The following is a 13,190-nucleotide window of genomic DNA, read 5'->3' as shown; positions in this document are numbered from 1 at the left end:
TTTTTCACTTTCTTTTGCCCCCACAATCCTTTTCAAAACAGGCTCTACAGAAGTGGAGTTTGCATGTACTGAGGTATTTTGCAGTTTTAGCTCCTTTTAAGATAATAGTGATGATGATGGGGATGGAAAAGGAAGAGGAGGGGTGGGGGAGGGTAAGAAGAAAGCAGATAACGTTTCCATAATGTTTACTATGTACCAAGAAATGTCTAAGCACTTTACATATATGAAATCATTTAGTTCCCACAATCATATTATGAGGTAGGTACTATATTATCATGTCTTACAATTGAGGAAAGTGAGGAACACATCGAGCAAATAACTTGCCCAAGGTCATATGCCCTGTAACGATAGTCTAGTTCAGCCGTGGGCAAACTACGGCCCGCGGGCCGGATCCGGCCCGTTTGAAATGAATAAAACTAAAAAAAAAAAAAAGACCGTACCCTTTTATGTAATGATGTTTACTTTGAATTTATATTAGTTCGCACAAACACTCCATCCATGCTTTTGTTCCGGCCCTCCGGTCCAGTTTAAGAACCCATTGTGGCCCTCGAGTCAAAAAGTTTGCCCACCCCTGGTAGTTTTTGAACCCAGTCAGTCTAGTTCCAGAGTCTGAGCTCTTAACCACTATGGTATACAATGTCTTCGTATTCTGATAATATTGTTCATACATGGTGATATTTGGGAAAGGGGACATCCTACCTAGAACTAGAGGCATCGTTTTTTTAAAAGTCCTCAGCTAATAACAGATGAACATTTGAGAGGCCCTCGGTCCAGCTTACTTTCTCAGTTCTCTGACCTTCCCATGCAATGATGTATAACAGGTTCAGATTAACTCTACGCATGGGAAAGGATCCATTCTCCTCATCCAGGAAATTCCTTCTCAAGGATGATAGGAGAATATGGGGGTGGGGGAGTGACTAAAATATAAACTCCTTTGTTAGCCCTCAGAATCATAAGAGTGTACAAGTTCCTATAGATTGAATCCACAAGGCTACCTTTTTTAACTTAATTTTTCAATTACAGTTGATATTCAATCTTATTTTCTATTAGTTTTGGTTATACAGCATAGTGGTTAGATAATCATACTTTATAAAGTGATCCCCCCAATATTTCAAGTTACCTTTCCATACCATCAAATTCTGTTCAAAAATGGCTTGAAGAAATTCCCACTGAAAATAATATATACTTCTCTAAAGTGAATCCCAGAGGGAATATATATATATATATATATATGCAAAATAGATTTACAGTTGTATGTGAAACAGAATTTATTGTTGTTGTATTATTTATTAATTATTGTATTATTATTTTCATACGAACAACTATAAACCTACTTTTGCCCCACCTATGTGTGTGTATGTGTGTATGTTTATAAATTTCTCCTGCAGGGTGGTTACTTGGATACATGGAAATGTGGCCTTATTTTCATGATTTCACATTTTTTTCCTGCTCCTCAGCAATTCCAGATACCTTAAACCTACCACCAATCCTAGAAGGCATATTTCCATAAACATGGTACATAGAAGTAGAAAATATTATAAAAATGGAACCATGAATGCAAATACACGCCCCCTCCCCCGGCAGGGTAAATGCATATTAAGACAAATCCCATTTGGTGTTTCAGCTGGCAAGACTTACACTTGAGGCTTCCTCTCACATGAGCCAAGTGGATTGACAAGGGCCCCATGAAGTCGATAGGTGAAGGATGGCAGGTTCATCCTCTCCTCTGCCAAAGTCCCTTTCCTTAATAGCGTCAAAGCTTAAAAAGATAAAAAATCCCCAACTAAAAGAACAGACTGTTTAAAAATCCAGGTCATTTATATGTATAAAATATTTTTTCAAGCCCTAGCCGGTTTGGCTCAGTGGATAGAGCGTTGGCCTGCGGACTAAAGGGTCCCAGGTTCGATTCCGGTCAAGGGCATGTATCTTGGTTGCAGGCACATCCCCAGTGGGGGGTGTGCAGGAGGCAGCTGATCGAAGTTTCTCTCTCATCGATGTTTCTAACTCTCTATCCCTCTCCCTTCCTCTCTGTGAAAAATCAATAAAATATATATAAAAATATTTTTCAAGTCTAGTGACACCTGACATGTCATTTTTCAATGATAAGCCTCATCATTGTGAAACACCATTATCTTTCCTTAGTCAACAAGCTTTGACAAACCCGCAGCCCCCACAGAGAAGACCCTCTTCTCCTTGCCAGGATCACAGATGGCGGGGATTTCTAAACTGAACTCTAGCTACCATCTAATTCTTTCTTGCAGGCCACGTCACCTAAAAATCACCCACACAGTCCCCTTAAACGAGAAATCATGATGGTTCGTGACTAATCCAACCCATGTTCACACATAACTGTGATTTCACGCATTTGGTTTCTTTTTTAATTTTAGGGATGCTGTGATCTAGCTATGGCCACAGAAACCTTAAACACAATCAACCAACCTGTAGTTGAACTTAAATTGAACTGTATACATGGCAGATAATTTTAACGTGTTATTTAAGGCCAATAAGACATAAAATAAATACTAGTTTATTTCAAATAAAATATTAATAAATACATACATGAGTATACATATACAAAGGAGTTGATATATATTAGAACATAAAAAATAAAGGTAAAATATTAACATACCGTAAGCTCTCTTTCCCTACTAAACTGCCTTCTTAACCAAAATTACTTTACACATTACATCAAATCCCTAGAACAAGATTAGTACATGCATTGTCAACATCTGGTCAATAGCTAGAAGCAATGTCCTAACATTAGAAAATACTAAAGTATAAAAAAATACTAAAGTACTAAAATTCTAAATTACATGTGTATATATTTCTTTTATCTTCAATTCTGACATAACATATGAAAGTACCTTTAAATGTTTTAAAGGAGGAGGAAGTAGGAATTTTCATAATTCAGTTAATGTAAGGTACAATAAAGTAAGGAACTTAAAATGTCAAGCTGATATTCCTAGCCCCATATATGTAAATATTTGACCTTGGCATTATTAATATTTCTAAATAGAACTACACATTCAATAATCAGCATATCAGTGAAGATACCCTTTTATTTTATAAAAATGAATAATTTCCTGCACTAGGTAGTAAGCTGTGTGAGAGAAGGGACTTTGTTTTATTCATCTCTATACCTTCAGTGCCAAGAGCACTGTCTGCCACATAATGTGCACACAATAAATATTTGTTGAATGAATAAGCTGATATCAAAAATACCATATATCATACCCAGCCACACCTAAGAGTTTATAACCCAGAACTTCTCCACTTTTGATATCATTAATTCAAATACTTCACTCCAATTACAATCCCCTATCCTTCTAAACTGCTCCCACTGGTTCTTAGACCTCATGGGGGAGGGTTCGTCTTTCCATAGACCCTTCTACATTTACCCTGTCAGCTCCTTCCTGTCTTCTCTTCCTTTCCTAGACAGTTTGCATTCTGTTGTTTCAACTGCACTCTTGTCAATATCCTCAATAACCCATATTTTTATTGCAAATATCTGATTAAAAAAATATAGCCCTAGAAGAGCCCAACTGTTGTGCTTTTATGACTAGGACTCCTGAGATCTACTGGAGAAAATAAAAATCACAATCTGGTGGATTATTATCAATATCAATTCTTAGACACTAGGGTCACCTCAACACTGCCTGACACTCAAAGTATGCTTCCCTGATCCTAATTTGCTCTCCTGGTCACCATGATAACTATTTCAAACCTTCCTCAAGTAACTCAAATCGCCAACCCAAACTTTGCTCCACTCCAACCACTGCTCTAAAAGGATGAGCTTTTCTCTTATATCTTCAAGAAATAAAAATGCTCTCAGGTAAGTTCCTTCTGTCAAATCTATAAACTTATTTTCGTCTATATTCACTTTTGTTTTCCCCAACACTAATGACCTTCCTTTTATTTAAGGGTAATCCCTCCACCTCATTCTGGATCCTTTTCCATCTGGCATAAGGACTCTGCCCTGTGAGGACTTTGCTCTATCAATTATCCCTTCCTTACCATCAGCTTTTAAAGACATCTACTAGTAAGTCCCTCCTAAACTTAAAAAAAGGGGGGGGGGGAAACTTCCCCAGATCTCAACCCTTCCCCTACTACCACCCTCTCTCTGCTCTTCAGAGCCAAATTTCTCTAAGGAATGATCCATGTTCACTGCCTCTACTCCTTCATATCCCAATCATTTCTCAACCTACCAAAGTCTAGAATTCCATCCCCCCACTCCCCTGAAATTACTCTAAGGTCACCAAGAACCTTCTAAATCAATGGACAATAGTCAGTCTTTATCTTCCTAGACCTCTCTGAATCTTTAGCACCACTGACCAGTTTTTGATGGAGCCATTCCATCTTGAAAAACTTATCCTACCGATATTCAAGTAGATTCACAAATATATATCATAAGAATGCTCAATGTTTGAACCAGCAAAAAAAAACACACACAATAATTTAAACATCTACCAATAGGGAACTGATTAAAAAAGTATGGTACATACATATAATGGAATACTATGTCACTGTTAAAAAGACAGATGTAGTTCTATATATACTGACACTGAAAACTTGTCATAAATATTAAGGAAACAATACACTGTAAAACATATATTATTATTCCATTTGTATTTTTTTAACATTTATGTGCATACTGGCAGGAAGGAAGGAAGGAAGGAAGGAAGGAAGGAAGGAAGGAAGGAAGGAAGGAAGGAAGGAGGGAAGGAAGGAAGGAAAGAAATGTTTATATAGTCATATATAAATGGAAAGAAATACACATTTAATATTGTTACCTCTAGGGAGTGGAATGTGGCGAGGAGAACAGAAGATTTATGTTATCTTTTTGGGGTCAAGTAATAAAAATATAGTCAGTCCATAAGCACACCAACATTTCCAAAATAATTAAGAAAGACGTTCAAAGAAGATAGAAAGGGAATGGCCTGAGAGACTGGGTGAAATCTATTTTAGTGTTTCCAAAGCTAAGGGAGGAGAAAGAGAAGGGTGATTAATGATTTCAAACATGGAAAGAGAGATACACTAAAAACAAGGAGAGATACGTATCCAATACACAAAGAGAATGAACAGATAATTCTTGAAGGAGGAAGATCAAATGACCAATAGATATAAAAAAGTAAAAGTTTAACTCTTAATAGTAATAACATTTTTTTATTTACCTATCAATTCAGCAAATTTTTTAAAAGACAATATTCAATTTTAAAGAAGGAAGATGTAGGAGGTACTCTAATACTTTGTTTGCAAGTATAAATTGGTGACAATGATGCCAAGTGTCCATCAATAGAGGAATGGATAAAAAAAAGCTGTGGTATATTTACACAATGGAATACTACACAGCTGTAAAAAAGAAGGAACTCTTACCATTTGCAACAGCATGGATAGACCTGGAGATTATTATTCTAAGTGAAATAAGTCAGCCAGAGAAAGACAAATACCATATAATCTCACTTATATGTGGAATCTAATGAACAAAATAAACTGACAAACTAAATAGGTCCAGAGACATGGAAGCATGGAAAAGACTAACAGATCTCAGAGGGAAGGGTGGTGGTGGGAAGAGGTTAACCAAAGAAAGTATATGCATATATGCATAGCACATGGACACAGACAACAATGTGGTGACAGACTGCGTAGAGGTGGGCAATGTTCAGTGTAGGAGGGGGGACTGTGTAGAGATGGGCAAAGGGGGGTGAGGGGGGCAGGAGACATCTGTAATAGTGTCAATAATAAATTAATAAATAAAATGTAAATTGGTAAAACCTGTTAAAGTAATGTAACAATTGATTTCTAAAAAAAACTGAACTTCAGAGAACTATCACAATTGTGATTAAATTACTGATTATGTGATACATTGTTTAACACATATTTCCCCTGCTAAAATATGTTCCATTTAAAACAGTGGTTCTCAACCTTCCTAATGCCGCGACCCTTTAATACAGTTCCTCATGTTGTGGTGACCCCCAACCATAAAATTATTTTCGTTGCTACTTCATAACTGTAATTTTGCTACTGTTATGAATTGTAATGTAAATATCTGATATGCAAAAAAAATATCTGACATGCAGGATGTATTTTCATTGTTACAAATTGAACATAATTAAAGCATAGTGATTAATCACAAAAACAATATGTAATTATATATGTGTTTTGCGATGGTCTTAGGCGACCCCTGTAAAAGGGTCGTTCGACCCTCAAAGGGGTCGCGACCCACAGGTTGAGAACCGCTGATTTAAAAGATCAACCAAAGGACTTATATGCAAACATATAGGCCTAACCAATGGACACAGACAACAGGGGGATGAGGGCATGAGTGGGGGGGGGGTAATGTGGGATAAGGACACATATGTAATAACTTAATCAATATTTTTTTTTTAAAAAAGCCATCATCTATCTTCTTCTCCACTACATCTTAAGCACCTAGCCTAGAAACTGGCATATTGTAGGCCCTCAGTAAATCAACTCATGTTTTCTTAAAAGTTGCAAGTAATAGTTTAAAGACACTGATACTAAAGCTATTCTGATACCTGAATTGATAGAGCTACAAACAAGAAACAGTGTAGATGCCATGGAAATTTCCCAGGTCTCAAGAATTACTTAAGTTCAAGGTAGATTTAGATAGTCACAGATATGAAAGCCACAGTGGTCCATCATTTCAACTATTCTGCCAGCAGTGTCCAATCTCATGCCTTCTTATATTTCTGTCACAGCCACCCAGAAAAATCCCCCAAACTAGACTGTCTAGACTAGACTCTGTTTCTACACCTAGGCTGGTGAGTGCTGGAGAGAATGGATATAGGGTTCTGTGACTTGGGGCAGAAACACATTCAAGTTATCCAAAACTTTCTTGAGTTGCTATGATGTGGCAATCTGGATGATATGCCTCTAACGGGCTCCTCTTTCCATCCCTCTCAAATGCCTTTCCAACTCTTCACCACTCTCATCAGATGGGACCTCTCTCAAAATCCTGTCCTTCTACAGCTCCTTCCTTCTCCACAGCCTCACCAATACCACCCTCTTTCCCTCCTGTCTCAATGGAAGAGCCACCTCCCTTCCTCTAAGGTCAGTCTTTTCACCTCTTTCAATCTGGAGCCCCCATCCTCTTGCTTTCTCAACAACCTCACATCATCAAGCTTTGTGCCATCTACACATAAATGGGCTCACCCCTCTTCTATATTTAAACAAAACAAAATTAACAACATTTTATTGACTGTCTATAAGAAACACTCTCTCCTTCCCATAATAGCCAAGCCCCTTCAAAGTGTATACCATATTCCTTATCAGTCCTCAGTGCTCACTCCCCAATCTGCCTTTCTCTCCTCCTGCTGCACTGATGTCGTCATTGACCTCCTAATTGCCAAATCTAATGAACATGTTTTTAAATGTTTTATAGTGTGTTTTATCTGATTACAAGAGTGATACACATCATGAACAAAGTATGACATATGACAGACTAGAGAGAAAAAAAAAGCTTGCACCATATAACAGGCAATGGGTAAATATCCCTAATAAACACAGAGATCTTGCAAACAAATTAAACATATAAGCCAAAAGAAAAATGTGCAAAGGATATTAAGAAGCAAGTCTCAGGAAAAATACAAATAGTTAACATACATGAAAATATAACACCAGTGATCAGAAAAATGCAAAATAAATCAGCTATATACTATTTTTCACCTATCAGATGGGCAAAAATTAAAAAGAAAGTCCATCCTTAGCAAGGACATAAGAAAAGCCACTTTCGCCCTAACTGGTTTGGCTCAGTGGATAGAGCGTAGGCCTGCGGATTGAAGGGTCCCAAGTTCGATTCCGGTCAAGGGCATGTACCTTGGTTGCGGGCACATCCCCAGTAGGGGGTGTGCAGGAGGCAGCTGATCGAGGTTTCTCTCTCATTGATGTTTCAAACTCTCTATCCTTCTCCCTTCCTCTCTGTAAAAAACTCAATAAAAAAAAAATATATATATATATATAAAAAGAAAAGCCACTTTCCATGGTGACAGTATAAACCTTCTTAGATGTCACTTCAGCAGTGCCCACTCACATTTTTAAAAATATATATCCTTTGACGTAACAATTCTCCTAATAGAAAGTTATCCTACATAAATATTTGTACATGTGTGCATCTTATATCTATATCCCTCCTTGAGCATTGTGCAAAGATATTTATTTCAGCATTGTGATGGCTCAGACTAGAGTGATAGGCAAATTAGATGGATACATATGACAGAATATATGACACACTTAGAAGTTCAGTCAACAGGACTTGCTGATGAATTGGATGTTGGGAGGTTGAGAGAAAGACAGGAATGAAGGGTAACCCCAGATTCTTAGTTTGAGAAACTGAATGGATGCTGGTGCCATTTTACTGAGATATGGGAAGTTGAGGGAAGGGGCTGGGGATGTGAGAGGTATCAGGAGTACTGTTTTGGCCATGTTACATGTGAGACGTCGAAAAGGCCATTGGATACATGAGGCTGTAGCTTCAAAGAAAGGCTTAGGTGAGAGACATACATTTCTGAGTGATGAGTGTATATATACATGGTATTTAAAGCCATAGGGCTGGATGAATGCTTCTAGGAAGATTTTGGATGGTGAAAAGTCCAGGAACTGAGTCCTGTGTCACTCCAATGTTCAAATGTTGGGGAGCTAAATTTAGTAGAATAGGGGGGCCAAGCAGAAGTTTTCTGTACAAATTTGAGTATCAAATAAGTTAACATACATCAAATGGTGAAGAATCACATATTTACCACCATATCAAGGGCCCAATTCCTTGCAAGCTTGTCTTTTAAGGGATTCTAGCCCCTTTTTTTCTGAATATTTCAAAGCACATTTAAACAGAACAGTACTTTTTTTCTTTTATGTTTCCTATGGTTTCCTCACAGTATAATCCTAACATAAAATTAGTCAAGTACTGCCCTGGCCAGTGTGGCTCAGTTAGTTGGAGCATTGTCCTGTGCACCAGAAGGTCACGGGTGTGATTTCCCGATCAGGGCACATACCTAGGTTACAGGTTACATCCCTGGTCAGGGCATCTCTCTCTCTCTCTCTCTCTCTCTCTCTCTCTCTCTCTCTCTGTGTGTGTGTGTGTGTGTGTGTGTGTGTCTTTCCTCCTTCCCTCTTTAAAAATCAATTTTAAAAAACTAGTCAAGTACTATACAATGCTCAGCAATGGCTTTTCCATAAATTCATAATCCAGTAACTACCTCAGGCCTAAAAGGCTAAAGGTGACTTGAGACCAGATGCTTAATTTGTGGCATCTTTTATTATTTTCGGCTGTTCACTTCCCTATTGCACAGTAACTTTCTCCAGCTTCTACTGAGCTCACCAAATGCCTACAATGCCTCAAGACATCTGACAATCCACACCCCATCCTCTCAGTGCAGCCTCCCTCCCTATCCACCTGAAGCACAGTATCTTTACATTTCCACTTTAAACTTCTGAAGTTTCCATTCAGAGACTCATGCCTTAAAAAAGAGAGAGGAAGTACTTCCAACTAGGTCAAAGTTGTTATCAGGAATGCAATCTCAAAGCAAAACTCAGAAGGAAAACAGTGAGAACTGGCCCAGGGCAACCTTACAGCCGTAGGGTGACAGCCAGGGTTCCCTTGATTTCAGTTCTGGGAGACCACAAAAAAAAAGTGCTGATTCCTAGAACAGTAATGTCATGCATTAATTCATTTAACAATATTAGTAAGCACCTATGTGCCAGGCCCCCTTATGGATGCTGTGGTTCACTGGTGAATAAAACAAACAGAAAACCCTAACCACGTGGAACTTACATTATGGAGAGGGGAGAGGAACAGACAATAAGAAAGAAAAATGGATGGAATACACACTATGATACATTATAGTAATAAGGTAAGGAAGGGGCACATGGGATGTTCAGGGAAGGGTTGCAAGTTTACACATAATTAGGGAAGGTTCCACGGAGATGACGTTTAAGTACAAACTCCTAGCTGTCGGATTTAAAGTGCCTCTTTTGTACTTCAACCCCACCATCACCAGACCTCAGGCCCTTGAAGGTATGGTATCCCCAGTTCCTAGCACAGATATTTGTTAATTTCTTGTGCCTAAAACAAAGGGAGCGCTATGATCCAGACCTTGCCCTTAAAGAAGTTACAGCGTTCAGGTGAAAAAAACAATTAAGACAGGGGTTAAGGGCTTTCCTGAGGTGTAAACAAAGTGAGCGACTTTAGAGCTAAATCTTGAAAGATGAATAGGACTTAATGGCAGGGGAGTGGTATGGGTAGCAAGTTAGCTTTTCAGGGGGGAAAAAGGAGAAGTTTGAACAAAGGCCCAAAGATGAGATCAAGGAGTACATTTTCTACTGGACTGTCCCTGCCTAAGGTACCCCTCCCATCCCACCATAAAACAAGCAAACACTCCCCCTCAGGCTCTCTGGACTGGCTGTTGGGGAATCCTTTTCACATACCACATCCTCATTTCTCCCCTAGCCAGGAAAAAAGGAAGAAGTTGAGTCAAGAACACATATCCCTAGAATCCAGAGTTACCCATTCCTAACTTCAGGACAATTACTATTGAGCTAAGAGCCCCAGATGTTTCGTTCAGCTAGGTACATTCAGGGCTGTGTGCTCATGGTGGCAATGTGGTGATTGGACCCCTATTGGAAGTGAAATGGTGAAGTGAGTAAGACACCAGTGAGGTAAGTGGTCCAAAGTCTCCACAGTGCATCCAGGGTGGAATCAAGGACCAAAACTTATGTATGCTTCAGCTTGGGAAATTTTTAATCACTTGTCCTCACTTGTGAGCTATTTGGTGTTTCTAACATCTAATACAGCAGAGGTGGTGTGACTGGGGATAGGAACACAGCAGTTCAGTCAGATGACCCAGCTCTGCCCCTCATCTATTGGGTGACTTGGGGCAAGGCACTTAACCTTTGAGTCTCCTTTTCATCACAACACAGTTATAATTGTAGTGCCTACTGCATAGAGTTATGAGGATTATATGAGATAATTATGTCAAGAACTTATCAAAGTGCCTGGCTCAGTGGATTCTAACAACCATTATTAGTAGCAGCCGTTAAGGGGGAAAGCTCAGAGAGTATCATCCAGAATGCTACATATGCTCATAGACCAATTATCCCTCAACATACTCTGACCTAGAGCTATTACCTGGAAGCTGTGTTACCAGAAATCTTCACCCCCTGCCAGGAAAAGTCTCGAACACCAAGTTGGTGGTCTTTTCCTACTAGGAATTCCAGCAGGGGCTTAAAAAAAAAAAAGTCAACTACCACTACAACAAAGTACTTCCTCAGGGCCCCAATTCTTTGCATCAGACATTGTTCTCTCCACAAACCAGCGGGTAAACACATTAGGTCAATAATACCGCAATATTAATGGACTTATTGAAGGGTGGAGGTGGGAACCTGAAAAAGCAGAAAAGAAGCCAATTAAAACTAGGAGGTCTAGGATGTACTGAAGACTAATTTCTGCCACAAATGTTCAAGGTCTAGGGCCAACCCTGGTAAAGGCTGTATTCTGGAATGCTAGGTCCTCTGGTTCTGAAGAAGCAGGGTACTGGGGGAAGAAGAGGTTAGTTAATGAGAAACAGATCACTTGTTCAATCACTTGTTCTAACCAAATGATTTCCCCAGCAAAAAATCAACCATTTCATTCTACATTAAGGGCTGAAGGCGTTCATCTACCCCTTTACAAACCATCACAGAAGACAGAAGTGTTCTGTGCCTTTTCTGGGGGTTCTGGGGACCCTCCTCCAGGAGCAATTCCTTGAAGCTGCTTGAAGGGTGGCGAGAAAAAGCAGTTCAGCTCCAGAGCACACAGCTGCGTCCGGGCCCCAAGCACTGAGGAAGCCCACTCAGGCAGGACTGGGGCCAGCAGCCTTTACCTGCTGCCGGCGGCCCGGGAAGCAGACGCTACCAGACGTCGGCCCGGCCCGGCCCGTCCGGAAGAAGCGCGGGGCTGAGACCACGCGGAAAGGCTGGGTGCTGCCAGAGGACCCAGCGAAAGGTGACTCGACGCCTCCGAGGGCGCAGCTCCCCGCTAGGAACTCGGCCCCACCCCCCGCCCCAGGGGACGTGCCCCAGCTTCCCGCAGGCGGGAAAAGCCAGCCACTCCGCGCGAGGCGAGACAGGGTACACAGAGGGGCACAGCCCGCCTTAGCGACGGCCGGGAAGGAAGGGGCCCGGGAGAAAGCCAACTGGCGGGAAGGGTTCACCCCAAGCAGACAGGAGTGAAGGCTTGGGGCTTGCGGTCCAGAGAGGCAGGCAGGGGAAGGGACAGGAAAGACTGGGAAGGGCGCAGGTCCCTGAGATGGGGGTGGGGGCGCAGCGAAAAGGGGTTGGGGGCCCGGGAGGAGTGGGGGCCCGGCGAAGTGGCGGCCTCTGGCCGCGGACCTACCTGTCACCTGCAACAGGTGCCACGAGAGGGCGAGACGTCCCAGTGTCCGATTCAGGACAGGGTCTACAGCTCCGGGAAGACTGCAATCTCGCTCAGGCGGCCGGCCCTTCTCACCCTCCTGGGAGGCGGAAAAAGCTGCAACTTTCCCTGGAGCGGGGAGGAGCTGGACTCTTAAAGGGGCCGCACAGGGCTCCGGGCTCCTTAGTGGGGGATCGCGCCACTCCAAGGAGAGCTCTTGGAGCCAAAGCCTTAAAGCACTGGACGGATGTCCTCCCGGGTTAGGAAAGGGCGCTTGAGGACTAAAGATAGGGGTCTAAGACTAGACCTGATCCCGCTCTCACTTCCATCTGTGATCACTCTCTCAGATGATAAATTACCTGCCTCTGCCACTCAACTGAGCCAAAAGTTATCAAACTTTTGTCGTGTTCTTTTAGGAAGATGAAGACTCTAGAGTAGACCATATAATGTGGGGAAATAAAATATGATACCATTCTGATCATTTGACTTTCCGTTTTTTATGGCAAAGAAAAATGTCCGTCTAAAATAGAAACATTTTGAGCAAAGGACTTAAGACTAAATTCACACAGGGACACAACTGGTACATTCAACTCAGCATAATAAAAGAAGAGCGAATTAGAATTATAATGAGATTGGCAAAGGTTTGAAAATCTTCCTCCTGTCAGAGTCTGGGGCACACCACGGGACCCAGAATATTATATAGCCAGTAAAACTGGCACAGTAGTCCCTCCTTATCCATGAGAGAGATATTCCAATGCACCCAGGGGATGCCTGAAACCACAAATAG

General features: G+C 41.0%; 1 protein-coding gene across 1 annotated transcript in view; it reads right to left on the bottom strand.

Moving 5' to 3' along the window:
• The window catches only part of SYTL4 (synaptotagmin like 4), a 73,891-nt gene extending 61,316 nt beyond the window's left edge, over positions 1-12,575 (bottom strand). Inside the window, exon 1 of the mRNA XM_006084690.3 lies at positions 12,386-12,575. The gene's annotated coding sequence lies outside the window, so the exon portion shown is untranslated. The remainder of the gene's footprint in view (positions 1-12,385) is intronic.
• Positions 12,576-13,190: the final 615 nt, after the last annotated feature.

The sequence above is a fragment of the Myotis lucifugus genome, unplaced genomic scaffold (genome assembly GCF_000147115.1).
Source record: "Myotis lucifugus unplaced genomic scaffold, Myoluc2.0 scaffold_13, whole genome shotgun sequence".
In the NCBI taxonomy this organism is placed as follows: domain Eukaryota; kingdom Metazoa; phylum Chordata; class Mammalia; order Chiroptera; family Vespertilionidae; genus Myotis; species Myotis lucifugus.
The sequence above is the reverse complement of the archived record's forward strand: the minus strand, read 5'-3'. Positions and strand labels throughout refer to the sequence as shown.